Source organism: Loxodonta africana, chromosome 19 (assembly GCF_030014295.1).
Source record: "Loxodonta africana isolate mLoxAfr1 chromosome 19, mLoxAfr1.hap2, whole genome shotgun sequence".
Classification (NCBI taxonomy): Eukaryota; Metazoa; Chordata; class Mammalia; order Proboscidea; family Elephantidae; genus Loxodonta; species Loxodonta africana.
In genome coordinates, this window is record NC_087360.1 from 27,021,515 (window position 1) to 27,039,612 (window position 18,098).

An 18,098-nucleotide genomic window follows, 5' to 3' on the forward strand; every position below is an offset into this window, starting at 1 on the left:
AAAACCTTATTTGGTTGGCCAAGCAAAGGAGCACACCAGGACCTGTGTCACCAAGATTGCTCCTCAATCCACAAGCACAGGGTCTTACATATGAGGAGGAAACAGAGTAGGGGTGGGCTCTTCTTCAGAGCGTGTTCAGGGGCGTGGTCCATCAGGATTGATGGACAGCTCCTGATATGATGCCAATGTCATCGGGTTGGCGCAGTCACACCAGTGCCATGATGGAGGGAAAGTGGCAGCTTAGCTCCTCCCATCTGCCATCCAGCAGCTGCCCACCTCATCAGCAATGATTGTGAAGATGGCACAGGACCGGGCAGTGTTTCGTTCTGTTGTACATAGTGTCACTAAGAGTTGGAACTGACTCGATGGCACCTAACAACAATAATAAGTTCTGATAAATGCTGCAACATGTATGAGCATTGAAAACATTACGCTGAGTGAAAAAGTCAGTCATAAAAGGACAAATATTGTATGAGTACACTTATATGAAATATCTAGAATTGGCAAATAACCACCAAAACTTATTAGTGGTTGCTAGGAGTGGGACAGAGAAGGAAAGGGGGAGTCATTGTTTAGGGGGCACAGAGTTTAAGGGTGATGGAAAAATTTGCAAATGGACAGCTGCAGTGGTTGCACAACATGATAATTAATGTCACTGAATTGTGCAGGTAAAAAATGTTGAAATGGCAAAAGTTTTGTTATATATACTTTTAACACAATTTTTTTTTTTTAAGCAAAAAATATAACCCCGGGGGCAGGGAGAAACTTCTGGAGCTTATTCAGCCCCCGCTACAAGCTAGGATTCAACATTTTCTCTTGAATTGGGCTAAAGCCCTAGTTTGTGCCGGGTCACCGTAGCCTCTTATAGAATTCCTTCTTTGAGCTGCCTTTGACATTGGGCACCAGCTTTTGCAAAGACCACAGCAGGGCCAGTCTGGAATCCTAATGGAGGATGTCACCTTGGGTGGGACATCAAGACGTCTCACTCCTCACACTCCCCCACCCAGGGGTCTCAAAAGAAATTTCCTTTAGAGCCCAGGCTCAGGGTGGGCTCTGCTTCCCCTGATTTTTTGGGAAAGCCTCCTCCTTTTTGATCATAAGAGTCAAATAATAGATCATATTCCCCTTTTTCCTTTTGCTGCCAGGAGTCTCAGAGCCAAATTTGAAGCTTGGCCACAGTAATTACGTGGCCTTTTGTGAGCTGAAACATTTATTTTCTTTATTCCTGTGGTTTTGGTTTTATCAGTTTGCTTATACTTTCTCTGACCCGGATTCCCTTTATCTACCAGTATTTTTTATTGTGTGCATTCTGTTGTAAGAGCCTTATATGACCTTGATCTTGTTTCCATTATAACATTAACATTTATTTCAGAAAATGGGTTTTTTAGTGTAATAATTCATTTATTACATAAAACCGGTTTCCATCTAGTCAACTCCGACCAATGGAGACTTCATGTGTGTCAGAGTAGAACTGTGCTCCACAGGGTTTTCAGTGGCTGATTTTTTCCCAGAAGTAGATCACCAGGCTTTTCTTTTGAAGTTAACTCTGGGTGGACACAAACCTCCAACCTATCCTTTCACGGCCAAGCACTTTAACCTTTTATACCCCCAGAGATTCAGCCCCACCCCCAGACCTGCTGATTGGGAGTCAGTCAGTCAGTAAGGTCCCAGGGATCCCTGCGCACACTGAAGTCTGAGAAACGCTACCCTGCAGCCCTCCATTTCCCACTGCTCAGGAGTCTAGGACTTTCCCCAAATGCAAATCACCACAGGGCAGCACAGGCAGGTGCTTGGGAAGGGAGAGGCCGCTGGGTGGGGACTGGAGCCCTACCCTCAGCTGCTTCTGACTCCTCCTTAAGCTCAGTTCCTGTGTCTCGGCTCCTCCCCGCCTGGTGGGCTAAACCCCAGCCAGCATCTTATCGGTGGAAAAAAAGGCATCTCTGGCAATTAGTTTTAAATTACTGCATGATTTTTCACAGCTGGCAATAGAAACGGCCATGGCCCATAGAACTGCTTGTTGCCCCCTCCCCCAACCAACCATCACCCAGGGCACCAGCCATATCTGCCATGCTTATTTGCCTACCACACGACCAGCCACACTCAGTCATCCTCGACGTCCCCTTCATTCATCTGAGACAAAGTTGAAGTTTTGCAAAAAAAACCCTTTACTACATCTCACACAGTTTGGCATGCTGTCAGGGGGGACCAGTCCAAGGAGAAGGACATTATGCCTAGTAAAGTACAGGGTCAGTGAAGAAGAGAAAGACCCTCAACGAGATGGATTGACACAGTGGCTGCAACAATGGGCTCAAGCATAACAAGGATTGTGAGCATGGTGCAGGACCAAGCAGTGTTTTGTTCTGTAATACATAGGGTCACAATGAACCGGAACTGATTTGACGGCACAGAACAACAGCAGGAAAGTAGAGACAACAAAACAAACCCCTAGGCCAGAAGGGAGGAAAATAACAGACCCAAATGCCAGCCTGCAGGGCAGAAGGGCTGCCCAGCACTCTGCCCTGGGTTCTTGGCCTTGCCCTTGTCTAAGGAATTCTCTGGTTCAAGGAGAGGGCAGGAGTTCTGTTGTCTGCCCTCTCTTGGGCTAGAGAGAACAAAGGACTGGGAGTAAGTGGCTGGGTCACCCTCTAAACAGGAACCAAGAACGCTCATTCAGCAGGAGAAGGGACGCTGCTCGGATGCTCTGGTCCTCGCCCTGGCTCTGCCTTGTCCCATCCTGTGACCATAAGTAGCTGACCCTCTCGGGTGGGCTCAGCTCTCTTATCTGTGAAATTTCAAGAGTAATGACAATGAATGCTAGTCTATCTCCTCACACAAGATTGCAGAAAGGATCCCGTGAGACAGGAATGCTCCCAGGAGCGGGACCCAGCCTGCCCACCATGGGGGAGATGGACAAAGTCAAGTGAATCTCAGGCACCCGCACCCTGTTGCAGGGGAAGGGACCACTCTCTCCCTGTCCATGCAGGATTCTGACAGCCCTGATCCAAGGCCACAGGCCAGGCTGATGGCGAAGGCGAACAGGAAGGACCAGCCTCCCAGCTGATTCCCCCTCCTCTGCCTCAGGTGTCCTGATCCCAGGCTGGGAGGAGACCTGACAGAGAGGCCTCTTGTCCGTGCAGTGGAGGCAGCAGAGCAGCCCAGGTCTCCAGCTGGGCCTTCTCCCACCCAGCCTCTCAGGAGGGCTCAACAGGACAGGGGGACTCCCAACACCAACAGCTACCCTACTCGATACACGAGCCTACAGTCTGTGTGGGCCCTGCACTTTACAGTTCACTAGGTGTTTTCTCACCCATCCTTAGCTCCTCCCAACCACTCTGTGAGGGTGGGGTTGGGTTACTGTCTTCATTTAAGATGAGAAAACTGAGGCCCTGGGAGGCTAAGGGACCTTCCTGATATCACTCAGCTCTTGAGAGACATTTCTCATGTTCAGTCATCTTCATGTTCTTTCCATCATTCGTCCACTCACCTGGTCAAACCTGGTAAGAACCTCCCATATGCCAGGCTTTGTGCCCAAGGAGCTCAGGGTTCATGGTAGAAGAAAGAGAACCTTCCATGTCACTTGTGCCCTAAATTCAAATACTATGCAGAATGGAAGATCCTGGGTGGTGCAAATGGTTAATGGGCTCAGCTGCTAATCAAAAGATTGGAGGTTTGAGCCCACCAAGAAGCTCTTTGATCCACTGATCCTGGTGATCCACTACTGAAAAATCAGTCATTGCAAAGCCTATGAGCACAATTCTACTCTGATACACATGGGTCACTGTCTTAGTCATCTAGTGCTGCTGTAACAGAAACACTACAAGCGGATGGCTTTAACAAACAAAAATTTATTCTCTCACAGTCTGGTAGGCTACAAGCCCAAATTCAGGGTGTCAGCTTCAGGGGAAGGCTTTCTCTGTCGGCTCTGGAGGAAGAGCCTTGCCATCAATCTTCCCTTGGTCTCGGAGCTTCTCTGCACAGGTACCCTGGGTCCAAAGGACAGGCTCTGCTCCTGGTGCTGCTTTCTTGGTGGTTTGAGGGTCCCACTCTCCACCTGTTTCCCTTTCCTTTTATTTCTTGTAAGATAAAAGGTGGTGCAGGCCACACCCCAGGGGAACTCCCTTTACATTGGATCAGGGCTGTGACCTGAGCAAGGGTGTTACATCCCACCCTAACCCTCTTTAACCACAGGCAGAGGTTATGATTTATAACACATATGAAAATCACAAAATGGAAGACAACCACACAATACTGGGGATCATGGTCTAACCAAGTTGACACATATTTTGTAGGGAAACAATTCAATCCATGACGCGCCACCCATTGGCCCCCAAAATTCATGTCCTTGCTCCATATAAGACACATTCACCACATCATATCATAGCAAAAGTCTTAAATTGACTCTAAGTCTAAAAATCCAAAAATTCCTCTTCTTCTGTGAAATCTAGAATACAAGTTATCTGCTTCCAAAGGTACAGTGGCAGAACAGGCACAAGGTACACATTTCCATTACAAATGGGAGAAATTGGAGGGAAAGAAGGCATAACGGGCACCAAGCAAGTCAGCTGAACACATTACATTAGCTCTTAAAGCTTGAAAATAATCCTGTGTTCTCTGAGACCATCCACACAATGGCCCTGCCCTCCAGGGCAGGTACATATAAAGCAGTACTTAGGGATCTAAGCCATCTCGGGAGATAGAGAGATAGGGGAGTGGTATCTTCAAATCAGAAAGCCAAGAGGCCAAGAGCCTTTTTGCCTTATTGAGGGAAAAGATTGGATGGTTGGGTGTCACCCTAGCACCAGGTTCTAATCGGTGTCCTGCAGGGAGATATGAGCAGGTGAGAGAATCAGGGATAACGGGAGAGAGACAGAGGGAGACAGAGATGGTGGCAATAGAGCTGTAGGTAGAAATACAGTGCATTCGGTGTGACCTGAACCTCGAGCTGCCATCCACGCTGTCCTGATCATGGCACCTTTTGGCCAATTCCCAAGAATCCTGTCATTGCTGCTTTTTCTGCACTGGAAGCGTGGGGCAGGGAGCCCCCTTCCCTGACAATGACACCTGCACCACACCACCCATGTTCCAGCAACCTCATGACCCAGATCAAGAACCAACTGGTGTAGCTCAACAGTAGTGCTAAGGACCCCTTTATTGCCTATGTAAGTTACCCCTTCCCACCCCCGGGGACCAAGGAAGGAGGGTGTGGGCCTGAGGTGGGAGAAGCAGGCAGAATCCCTGCAGGTATCATAGAGGCTGCACTGACCTGAGCTGGGCATGCTGGCCAGGGAGGAGACCTTTTGTAGCTGGAAGGAAAGAAGGGGAGGTGGCCACACCCAGCTTTCCCCACATCCTACCCCTAGCCCAGACAGGAATCGACTTTCCCAGGGTTAGGTCAGAGTAGAGTTCTGGTGAGAATGTAAAGGGCCAGGTGCTTCAGGTTTGGGGGTTCCCCCATCACAGTGGGGCAAGAGGCAGATGGAGATGTACGAAGGAGGGAAAAGGCAGGCAGGTGGTCAGAGAGGTGCTGTTGAAAGAGGGTGGGTGGTGGGTCTGGGTGAGAGAGATACCCAGATGGGTGAAAGGGCAATGTGAGTCACACACCCCTGAAGGTGAGGCACCCCGGTTTTCTTTCTTTCCCCATATGATCATGATAATTAAAAATAAATCAAAACCAGTTGCCACTAGTTGATTCTGACTCATGGCAACTCCACGTGTGTCAGAGTGGAACTGTACCCCATAGGTTTTGCAAGTGCTGATTTTTTGCACGTTAGATCACCAAACGTTTCTTTCAAGGCTCCTCCAGGTGGACTCAAACTTCCAACCTTTCAAATAGCAGCCGAGGGCATTAACTATTTCTGCCACCCAGGGACTCCTAATACTAAGTAATGATAATAATCCTTGCATGGTAGAGGACTTGATTCTTTACCAAGTGTGTTCACACCCATGGAGTTGGGTCTCCATGCCATAGGCGGGGAAATTGAGGCCCAATAGCTTGCTGCAAGTGTGGATGGCAGGACTGGAACACCGATCCCTGCGTCCTTGCTCACCTCCCATCTGCCCTCTGATCCTCAGTACGTGGCCAAGGGTGAGCCGTTCCCCAGCAATGTGGGCAAGCTGTGCAGCCACAGCTTAATGAACTTCCCACCCTTCCATGTGAATGGCACAGAGAGGGAAAAGCTCGTGGAGCTGTACCACATCATGGACAAAATCGTGAAGTTTCAGAAGGCCATCCACCCCCAAGATAAGAACCTCCACAGGAAGCTAAGCTCCATAGCAGACACCCTGAGGGGACTCCCAAACAAAATACTCTGCCACCTGTGCAAGGAGTACCACGTGAGCCTGGTGGACATGACCTACAGCCTCAGCACCTCAGAGAGGGATGTCTCCTAGAAGAAGCAGCTGGGCTGTCAGCTCCTGATGAAGTACAAGCAGGCCATGGTTGAGCTGGCCCACAACTTCTAGCCACATGATCTTGAAGTGCCCTCTGGATCAAGGGATCTTGGAAGCATGATCCAGAAGTGGGGGGCTCTCACAGTGTGACAAGGGGTCATCACTAAACCCAGACCAGGCAGCCTTTCGTTCTGTCGTACATAGGGTCATTATGAGTTGGAAGTGACTCGATGGCGCCTAACAACACAACGACAAATTTAATGAGTGAACTTATATTTGGGATGGCAAGAAAAACAGATTATTACAAAAAATTATTTTTATAATTGTGAATGCCCTATATAAGGCTGACAGTCATATAAGCCTGTTAAGAATCTCCAGGGCACAGCAATAAGCATAGAAGCAACAAAACACCTTGCTTCCCACATGTCTCCTTGTTCCTGGTATTACAATCTGCAGGATAGACAAAATGACTATTCCCCAAAAGAAGCCAGACACAAAAGGTCACATACTGCATGATTCCTCTAATATAAAATACCCAAACCCCAAAATGAAACCTACTGCTGTCGAGTCAATTCCGACTCACAGCCACGCTTTATGACAGAGTAGAACTGCCCCATAGGGCTTCCAAGGCTGTAAATCCTTATAGAAAAGCAGACTGCCATATCGTTCTCCCGAGAAATAGCTCATGGGATCAAACTGCCAACCTTTCGGTTAGCAGCCAAGGGCTTAACTACTGTGCCTCCAAGGCTCCTATGAAATACCCGATCCAAAGAAATACCAAAGCCGTTGCTGTCAAGTCAATTCTGACTCACAGCAACCCTACTGGGCAGAGTAGAACTGCCTCCTGGGGTTTCCAAGGAGCGGCTGGTGTATTCAAACTGCTGACCTTTGGATTAGCAGCCAAGCTCTTAGCCTCTGTGCCATGAGGGCAAATTCACAGAGGCGAAAAGAAGGTTAATGATCGCAAGGGGCTGGGAGAAGACAATGAGAAATGCTGCTTAATGTTTAAGAGGTTTTCCTTTAGAGTGATAATAAAGTTCTGGAACTAGGTAGTTGTGATGTTGGCCAAGATAGTAAAGGCACTGTCACTAATGATAAACTTTATGCTGTATTTTACCACCACCACAACAAAACATTTTTCAGTTACTATTCCCAGCCATTGAGATTAGTGTATAAGTGCATACACCCCCCACCCCCTCATCCCCCCGACACACACACACACACACACACACACACACACGAATGGTATGCACAGCATTGAATTGTTGTTGTTGTTAGGTTCCGTTCAGTTAGTTCTTGCTCGTAACGACCCCACACACAACAGAAGGAAATACTGCCCAGTCTTGCGTCATCCTCACAATCGTTGCTATGTTTGAGCCCATTATTGCAGCCAGTGTGTCAATCCATCTTGTTGAGGATCTTCCTCTTTTTCATTGACCCTCTACTTTACCAAACATGATACCCTTCTCCAGGGACTGGTCCCTCCTGATAACGTGCCCAAAGTGTGTGAGACGTAGTCTCGCCATCCTTACTTCTAAGGAGCATTCTAGCTGTACTTCTTCCAAGACAGATTTGTTCATTCTTCTGGCAATCCATGGTGTATCTAATATTTTTCGCCAACACCACAATTCAAAGGCATCAATTCTTCTCTTTCTTCCTTATTCATAGTTCAGCTTTTGCATGCATATGAGGCGATTCAAAATACCATGGCTTGGGTCAGGCGCACCTTAGTCCTCAAAGTGACATCTTTGCTTTTGAGCACTTTAAAGAGATCTTTTGCAGCAGATTTGCCCAATGCAACACGGCATTTGATTTCTTGACTGCTGCTTCCATGGGCACTGATTGTGAACCCAAGTAAAATGAAATCCTTGACATCGTCAATATTTTCTCCATTTGTCATAATGTTGCCTATTGGTCCACTTGTGAGGATTTTTGTTTTCTTTATTTTGAGGTGCAATCCATACTGAAAGCTGTAGCAGTAAGTGCTGCAAGTCCTCTTCACTTTCAGCAAGCGAGGTTGTGTCATCTGCATATGGCAGGTTGTTAATAAGCCAGTCCTGATTCTGTATTCTTCATATAGTTCGGCTTCTCAGATTATTTGCTCAGCATACAGATTGAATTAGTATGGTGAAAGGATACAATCCTGACGCACACCTTTTCTGATTTTAGATCATGCAGAATCCCCTTATTCTAGTCTAACAACTACCTCTTGGTCTATGTACAGGTTCCTCATGAGCACAATTAAGTGTTCTGGAATTCCCATTCTTTGCAAAGTTACCCCTAATTTCTTACGATCCACAAAGTCGAATGCCTTTGTATAGTCAATAAAATACAGGTAAATCTCTTTCCGGCTTTCTCTGATTTCAGCCAACATCCATCGGGCATCAGCAATATCCCTAATTCTACGTCCTCTTCTGAATCACACTTGAATTTTTGGCAGTTCCATGTCAATGTACTGCTGCAACTGCTTTTGAATGATCTTCAGCAAAATTTTACCTGTGTGTGATATTGTTCAATAATTTCCGCATTCTTTTGCATCATCTTTCTTTGGAATGGGCACAAATATTGATCTCTTCCAGTCAGTTGGCCAGGTAGCTCTCTTCCAAATTTCTAGGCATAGACAAGGGCCTCCAGTGCAGCATCCGTTTGTTGAAACATCTCATTTGGCTTTACGTCAATTCCTGGAGCCATGTTTTTTGCAAATGTCTTCAATGCAGCTTGGACCTCTTCCTTTAGTACCATTGGTTCTTGACCATGTGCTGCCTCCTGAAATGGTTCAACACTGACCAATTCTTTTTCATACAGTGACTCTGTGTATTCTTTCCACCTTCTTTTGATGATTCCTGCGTCATTCAGTATTTTGTCCATAGAATCCTTCCCTATTGCAACTCAAGGCGTGAATTTTTTCTTCAGTTCTTTCAGCTTGAGAAATGCCAAGTGTGTTCTTCCCTTTTGGTTTTCTAACGTCAGGTTTTGCACATTTCATTATAATAATTAGTATTCTCAAGCCATCCTTTGAAATCTTCAATTCAGCTCTTTTACTTCATCCTTTCTTCCCTTTGCTTTAGCTACTCGACATTCACTAGCAAGTTTCAGAGTCTCTTCTGACATCCATTTTGGTCTTTTCTTTCTTTTCTGTCTTTTTAATGGCCTCTTGCTTTCTTCGTGTATGATGTCTTTGATGTCATTCCTCAACTCGTCTGGTCTTAGGTCATTAGTGTTCAATGTGTCAAATGTATTCATGAGATGGTCTCTAAATTCAGGTAGGATATACTCAAGGTTGTTCTTTGGCTCTTGTGGACTTACTCTAATTTTCTCCAGGTTCAACTTGAACTTGCATATGAGCAATTGATGGTCTGTTCCACAGTCAGCCCCTGGCCTTGTTCTGACTGGTGATATTGAGCTTCTCCATCATCTCCTTCCACAGATGTAGTAAATTTGATTCCTGTGTATTCCATCTGGTGAAGTCCACATGTATAGTCACCGTTTATGTTGTTGAAAAAAGGTGTTTGCAATGAATAAGTCGTTGATCTTGCAAATTTCTTTCATGTGGTCTCCAGCATCATTTCTATCACCAATGCCATATTTTCCAACTACTGATTCTTCCTTGTTTCCAACTTTTGCGTTCCAATCACCAGTAATTATCAATGCATCTTGATTGCTTGTTTGATCAATTTCAGACTGCAGAAGTTGGTAAAAATATTTTGCTTGTTCATCTTTGGCCTTAATGATTGGCACATAAATTAGAATAATAGTCGTATTAACTGGTCTTCCTTGTAGGCACATGGATATTATTCTATCACTGACAGTGTTGTACTTCAGGATAGATCTTGAAGTGTTCCTTTTGACAATGCATGCGACACCATTCCTCTTCAAGTTGTGATTCCTGGTGTAGTAGATCATATGATTGCCTGATTCAAAATGGCCAAAACCAGTCCATTTCAGCTTATTAGTGCCTAGGATATCAATCTTTATGCATTCCATACCATTTTTGATAACTTCCAATTTTCCTCGATTCATACTTTGTACATTCTATGTTCTGATTATTAGCGGATGTTTGTAGCTATTTCTTCTCATTTTGAGTCATACCACATCAGCAAATGAAGGTGCCGAAAGCTTGACTCCATCCACGTTATTAAGGTCAACTCTGCTTTGAGGAGGCAGCTCTTCTAGTCATATTCTGAGTGGCTTACAACCAGAGGGGCTCATCTTCTGGCACTATATCAGACAATGCCCTGCTGCTATTCACAAGATTCTAGTTGGCCAATTTTTTCAGAAGAAGATGGCCAGGTCCGTCTTCCTAGTCTGTCTTAGTCTGGAAGCTCAGATGAAACCTATTCACCATGGGTGACCCTGCTGATATTTGAAACACCCGTTGCATAGCTTCCAGCATCATGGTAACACACAAGCTACCACAGTACAACAAACCGACCATAAAGATTACAGCCATGGAAACCGTGAGACAGTTCTACTCTGTTCTATAGGGTCGCTATGAGTTGGAATTGACTTGATCGTAACGGTTAATAGCAGTAGGTATATAAGCAAAATTGAAAAAACATAAAAGTTATCCATAATCCCACTCCTGTCATTTGGGTCTTTTTTCCTGTGTGTGTACATGTGTGTGTGTGTTTATAGAACTGGAATTCCACTGTACATATTTTATTTGTTTTTTAAAATTAAGGTAAAATTTACATAACACAAATTAACCTTTTAAAGTGTACAATTCAGTAGCATTTAGTGCATTCCCAGTGTTGTGCCACCGTCACCACTATCTAGGTCCAAAACATTCTAATCATCCCAAAAGGAAACTCCATATACTTTAAGAAGCCATTCCCCACCCTCCCCTCCCCCAATCTCTGGCAACCACTAGTCTGCTGTCTCTATGAATTTACATATTGTGAATGTTTCTTATTAATGGAATCATAAACTGTGATTTTTGTGTGTGTGACTGGCTTCCTTCATGTAGCATGATATTTTTGAGGTTCACTCACATCATAGCATGTATTGAACTTTATTCCTTTTCATGGCTGAATAATATTCCATTGTATGAATATACAGGAGCCTTGGTGGCAAGTAGTTAAGTTTTTGGCTGCTAACTGAGAGGTCAGCGATTTGAACCCACCAGCCATTCCACAGGAGAAAGATGTGGCAGTCTGTTTGCATAAAGATTACAGCCTTGGAAACCCTATGGGGCAGTTCTACTCTGTCCCAGAGGGTCTCTATGAGTTGAAATTGACTCGAAGGCAATGGGCTTATGGGTACAAATATACCATATTTTATTTATCCATTCATCCATTGATGGGCTTAATTCCCTGGGTACACATCCCTCTGTGACTGTGCAACCTTGGGAAGGTGGCTTATCCTTTTGTGCCTCAGTTTCCTTATCTGTAAAAGGGAAAAATAATTGTATTTTGCTAGCTCACAGAAATGTTATGAGAGGTTAAAAGATGTAAAGTGCTTAGAACAGGGCCTCGTACCTCATAAGTGTTTGGTAAATGCCAAAAACCCACTGCCATCGAGTTGATTCCAACTCATAGTGACCCTATCGGACAGAGTAGAACTGCCCCATAAGATTTCCAAAGCTGTAAATCTTTACAGAAGTAGACAGCCACATCTTTCTCCTGTGGAGTAGCTGGTAGGTTCAAACCAGAGACCTTTCGGTTAGCAGCCAAGCACTTTAACCACTGTGCTACCAGGGCTCCTGAATGCTTGGTAAGTGCTTGCTATGATGATGGTGATAGTGAAGATGATGATGTTAAAGTCTTTTGAGACTTCATCTGTGTGTGGTCCTGTTGTTGAAAATTTTAGCTCAAGCCGCAAGTACCCACTGGCTATTCATATATATACATATGGAAACCCTGGCGGCATAGTGGTTTGGAGCTATAGCTGCTAACCAAAAGGTCAGCAGTTCAAATCCACCAGGAGCTCCTTGGAAACTCTATGGGGCAGTTCTACTCTGTCCCATAGGGTCGCTATGAGTCAGAATCTACTCGACGGCAGTGGGTTTGGTTATTGGTTTATATACATATGTATTCTACATATATACATGAAGCTCTAGTGGTGCAGTGGTTAAGAGCTACGACTGCTACGTCAGCAGTCCGAATCCACCAGCCGCTCCGTGGAAACCCTATGGGGCAGTTCTACTCTGTCCTATAAGATTGCTATGGGTTGGAAACGACAGCAATGAGTTTGGGTTTTTGGTTATATATATAGCAAGTTCCATGCGTAACCCTTTACTGTATTACCTTTTAGCATAATCTTTTGTTGTTGTTGTTAGGTGCTGTTGAGTTTATTTTGAGTCATAGTGATCCAATGTAACAGAGTAGAACTGCCCCACAGGGTTTTCTAGTCTATAATCTTTACAGAAGCAGATCACCTGGTCTATCTTTGAGCCACCGAGTGGGTTCCAACTGCCAACCTTTCAGTTAGGCATGTTTTTTCTTTATTTATTTTTTAATTTTATTGTCCTTTAGGTGAAAGTTTATAGCTCAAGTTAATTTCCTATTCAAAAATTTATATACATATTGTTTTGTGACATTGGTTGCAATTCCCACTATGTGACAGCACTCTCCTCCTTTTCACCCCAGGTTCCCTGTGACCATTCGTCCAGTTCCTACCCCTTCCTGCCTTCTCATCTTGCTTTTGGGCAGGAGTTGCCCATTTGGCCTCATATATTTGATTGAACTAGGAAGCATATTCATCACATGTGTTATTTCTTGTTTTATAGCCCTGTCTAATCTTTGTCTGAAAAGTGGACTTTGGGAGTGGTTTCAGTTCTGAGTCAGCAGACTGTCTGGGAGCCACAGTTTCAGGGGTTCCTTCAGTCTCTGTCAGACCGGTAAGTCTGGTCTTTTTTTCTGAATTTGAATTTTGTTCTACATTTTTCGCCTGCTCTGTCCAGGACTGTCTGCTGTGATCCTTGTCAGAGAGGTCAGCGGTGGTAGCCATGCACCATCTAGTTCCTCTGGGCTCAGGCTGGTGGAGGCTGTGGTTCATGTGGCCCTTTAGCCTGTTGGGATAATATTTTCCTTGTATCTTTGGTTTTCTTCCTTCTCCTTTGCTGTGAACAGGAAGGGACCAATAGATGTATCTTAGGTGGCCACTCACAAGTTTTTAAGACCCCAGACACTGCTCACCAAAATATGAAGTAGAACATTTTCTTTATGAACTATATTATGCCACTTGAGCTAGATTTCCCCAAAACTATGGTCCCCAGCCTTCAACCCCAGCAACTTGGTCCCTCAAAGTGTTTGAATGTGTCTAGGAAACTTTTATGATTTTCCTTGGTCGAGTTGTGCTAATTTCCTCAATATTGTGTGTGGTCTTTCCCTTCACCAAAGTTGACACTTATCTACTATCTAGTTAGTGATTTCCCCTGCCCGTATCTCCCCACCCTCATAACCATCAAAGAAAGTTTTTTTTCTGTGTGTAAACATTTTCTTCAGTTTTTATAATAGTGGTCTCATGCAATATTTGTCCTTTTGTGATTGACTTATCTCACTTAGCATAACGTCCTCCAAATTCATCCTTGTTGTAAGATGTTTCACGGATTCATCGTTGTTCTTTATCATTGTGTAGTATTCCGTTGTGTGTACGTACCAAAATTTGTTTATTCGTTCATCTGTTGATGGGCAATTAGGTTGTTTCCATCTTTTTGATATTGTGAATAGTGCTGCAATGAACATAGGTGTGCGTATGTCTATTTGTGTGATGCCTCTTATTTCTCTAGGGTATATTCCTAGGAGTGGGATTGCTGGATTGTATGGAATTTCTATTTCTAGATTTTTAAGGAGGTACCATATTGTTTTCCATAGTGGTTGTACCATTTTATATTCCCACCTGCAATGCATAAGAGTTCCAATCTCCCCACAACCTCTCCAACATTTATTATTTTTCTGTTTTTTTAATTCTTCCAGTAATGTCAGAGTGAGATGATATTTCAATGTAGTTTTGATTTGTGTTTCTCTAATGGTTAATGATTTCAATCATTTCCTCATGTGTCTGTTAGCTGCCTGAATGTGTTCTTTGAGAAATGTCTGTTCATATCCTTTGCCCATTTTTTAATTGGATTGTCTTTCTGTTGTTGAGGTGTTGAAGTATTTTATAGATTTTGGAGGTTAGACCTTTGCCAGATGTGTCATAGCCAACAGTTTTTTCCTATTCTGTAGGTTCTCTTTTCACTATTTTGGTGATGTCTTTTGATGAGCATAAGTGTTTAAATTTTAGAGGTATGATCTTTAAAAACCTCATTTACCCTGACATCCAACACTGGCTTCTGTGAGACTAAATTTGTGTTGAATGATTTGTTTCCTTTTAGACCTATCTCACAAGGTGTGATAGTTAAAATTGTGTGTCAACGTGGCTGGGCCATGATCCTCAGTGGTTTGGCAGTTATGATGTAATTTGCCAGCTTTTTAATGATGTAGTCATCTCCATAATGAGATCTGATTGTGAAGACGATTACATCCATGATGAGATCTGTTGTGAGCAGCCAGTCAGTTAAAAAGGAGTTTCTTTGGGAGAGTAGCCTGCATCCAATATAGGTGGACTTTCTGGCAAAGCTCACTGGCTTTTGCTCACTCTGAATCCGGCAGCTGGCTCCCGTTCATCTGACCTCCAGTTCTTCGGACTTGAGCTAGCAGCTTGCCTGCCCATCTTAGGTTTGGTCAGCCTCGTGGTCTAGATCTCGGGCTCTCCAGCCCTTGCAGCTGTGTGAGTCTGGAAAAGCCTCCAGTGAATTTGGAGCTTTACAGCGTCTATAACAGCGTGAGCCATTTCCTTGATATATATCTTTCTCTCTCTCTCTCTGTGTATATATACATATATTTATACACACACATATAACCCAAATATATGCATATGTATATATAGACTCGACGGCACTGGGTTGGGTATATAGAAAGAGAGACTTCACTGGCTTTGCTTCTCTAGAAAACCCAGCCTAAGACACAAGGTAACTTCTGTAGCATCTAAAATTCTCACTGCCTGAAATCATTTCAGTTTAGTGCGTCTCTCTCAACAATACTTGCTAACACAAAATTAAGTAATTGAGGAAACAGCCCCTCTGTTTCTGAGGAATTGGGTGGGAGCAAATCCTTGCAACCCTCACTTCTGCTTTCTTCACTTTGTTAGAAGTGAATTACTAGTTCCAGCCCATGCTCAAAAGGAGGGGAATTAGGCCTCACCTCTAGAAGGGAGGGTTGCCAAAGAATTTGGGAATATTGAAAAACCACCAAAGTGAGGCAGTGGCCCATGGAGCGTAGGCAATTGCTGCATTCAGTAAGTGTTACTGAGAAACAGAGGGAAAGATGGCAACAGGCTCAGAGAGGTTTAGGGACTTGCACAGGGTCACACAGGAATGAGGCAGAGATGGGTTCAGTTCCAGTGCGGCTGATTCCAGAGCCTATCTCTTTCCTTTCCTCTCCACACAGACTAGCTGCAGAGAAGATGAAGGGGAATCTGGAAATAACGACAACAGCGACAATAGCAGCAAGTAGAGTAACAACAGTGGTGGTATAGTGGTTAAGTGCTACGGCTGCTAACCAAAGGGTCGGTAGTTCGAATCCTCCAGGCGCTCCTTGGAAACTCTATGGGGGGCAGTTCTACTCTGTCCTGTAGTGTCACTATGAGTCGGAATCGATTCAACGGCACTGGGTTTGCTTTTTGGTTTGGTTATAGAATGCTACTGCGGGCACGGCACTGTATTTTGTAATTATTCTCTCCAGTACTCACATCAACCCTACAAGGAAGGCATCGTGATCTTCATTTTAGGGATCAGGAAACTGAGGCTGGAGCAGGTAAGTGCCTTCTCTATGGTCGCCCAACAAAAGAGTGAGTGGTGCAGTGGGTGTTCCCAGCCTGGCCAAAGTTCGAGTCACAATCCCTGCCCTGCTCTCCAGGACCCTGGAGCATCTGTAGTGTGTCCTCCCTGCTGGGCACCCAGCCCCCTCACCCGCCATCCTCCGTCTAGGCCACAGCCCCCAGTCCTGTGAGGCCTGGACTGAAAGAGGCTGGAGAAGCCACTGCCTGAGCTCTGCCAGCAGAACCAGCCCCTGTAGGTGGAGAAGACAGAGGCCGAAATGGGTCAGCTAAAGGAATACGTGAGCATACGGTGGACAGGAAGGGAGGTTGACAAGCATGGCCAGCCAGGGTAGACCAGGAGCCAATGCTTCCCCTCTCAGAGTTCAAGGTCATGACCACAGCTATTTTCAGCTTAGGTATCTGTGTATCACTTGACATTTTCACACTTGGGTTTTTGTTCATTTCTTCTAGCTCCACAGGTGGGAAGGGGACAGGTGAGGAAATGGAGGGTCAGAGAAGGAAAGTGGCTTATCCCAAATCACACATTCAGGGCAGGTCGGCTGACTTCTGAAATCCTGCCCAGGAAAATGACATTCTGCTCACCTCCCGCCCCCACCACCACCACTCCCACTGGCTCGTCTGGGGCTGAGGTGGACTTTATCCTGTGGGGCTTTACCACCACCATACTGGCCATGATCATCACTGGGACCTGCCATGGGCCAGGTACTCTGCCAGGTGGTCCACATTTGTTAACATGTTAAAACCTCAGGGTAATTACCAAAGAGGGAGATTATTATCCCCATTTTACAGAGAGAAAGGAGGCACCACCAGCATGTTAAGGAACTTGCCTGAAATCACAGAGCTAGAATGAGCGCTGCAACCCGAGTCCTCTTTTTCTTTTTTTAAATCGAGACATAATTCACAGGCTGTATTTTAAAGTATGCAATTCAGTAGTTTTTAGTATATTCACACTGTTGTGCCACCACCCACCACCACCAGTTGCCTTTGAGTCGATTCCAGCTCATAGCAGCCCCATGTGTGCTGGAGTAGAACTGTGCCCATACGGTTTGCAGTGGCTGATTTTTTTGGAAGTGGGTTGCCAGGACTTTCTTCCAAGGTGCCTCGGGTGTCCTTGAACCTCTAACCTTTCAATCAGCAGCCGAGGGCTTTACCTGTTTGCACTATCCAAGGACTGTGCAACCATCACCACTATCTAATTCCAGAACATTTTCCTCACCCCAAAAAGAACCCAATACCCATTAGCAGTCACTCCCCATCTCCCCCCAGCCCTTGGTAACCACTAATCTACTTTCTGTCTCTATGGGTTTGCCTATACCTTACGTTTCATATAAATGGAATCATACAATATGTGGGCCTTTTGTGTCTGTCTTCTTTCACTCAGAATAATGTTTTCAAGGTTCATCCATGCTGTAGCATGTACAGTATTTCATTCTTTTTATGGGTAAATAGTATTCCACAGAAGAGATATAAACATTTTGCTTATCCCTTCATAATCAACGCTCTCTTGACCCCAAAGTCCAGAGCTCTTCCCAGTGGTCCTGAGTGCTGCCCAGGGGGCCTTGGAGCTGTGGGGGGCTGCAGTCTGCATTGCTGGGGTTTCACTATCTCACCTTGCAGATGGTTGACGTTGTCCAGGCCCATGACCAAATGGCTGAGCAGCTGAGATGACAATGCATCTGCAAAGAGCTTAAGAGGAAGGTGGGCCAAATGGTGTGGAGCTGTCCTGGGCCGGGGTTGTGGGCAGAGCTTAGACTCAGGATGTAAGAATGTTCCCACTGACCCACTCCTTAATGATGATAATGGTGATACCTTTAACAGTGATGATCACAGTAGTAATACTATCAGCTGTAAAAGTTCAAAACAGCATCAGCCTGCTGTGTGCCTGA

General features: G+C 45.0%; 1 pseudogene; it reads left to right on the plus strand.

Moving 5' to 3' along the window:
* Positions 1–4,712: 4,712 nt before the first annotated feature.
* LOC111753111 (leukemia inhibitory factor-like) lies at positions 4,713–6,462 on the plus strand (annotated as a pseudogene).
* Positions 6,463–18,098: the final 11,636 nt, after the last annotated feature.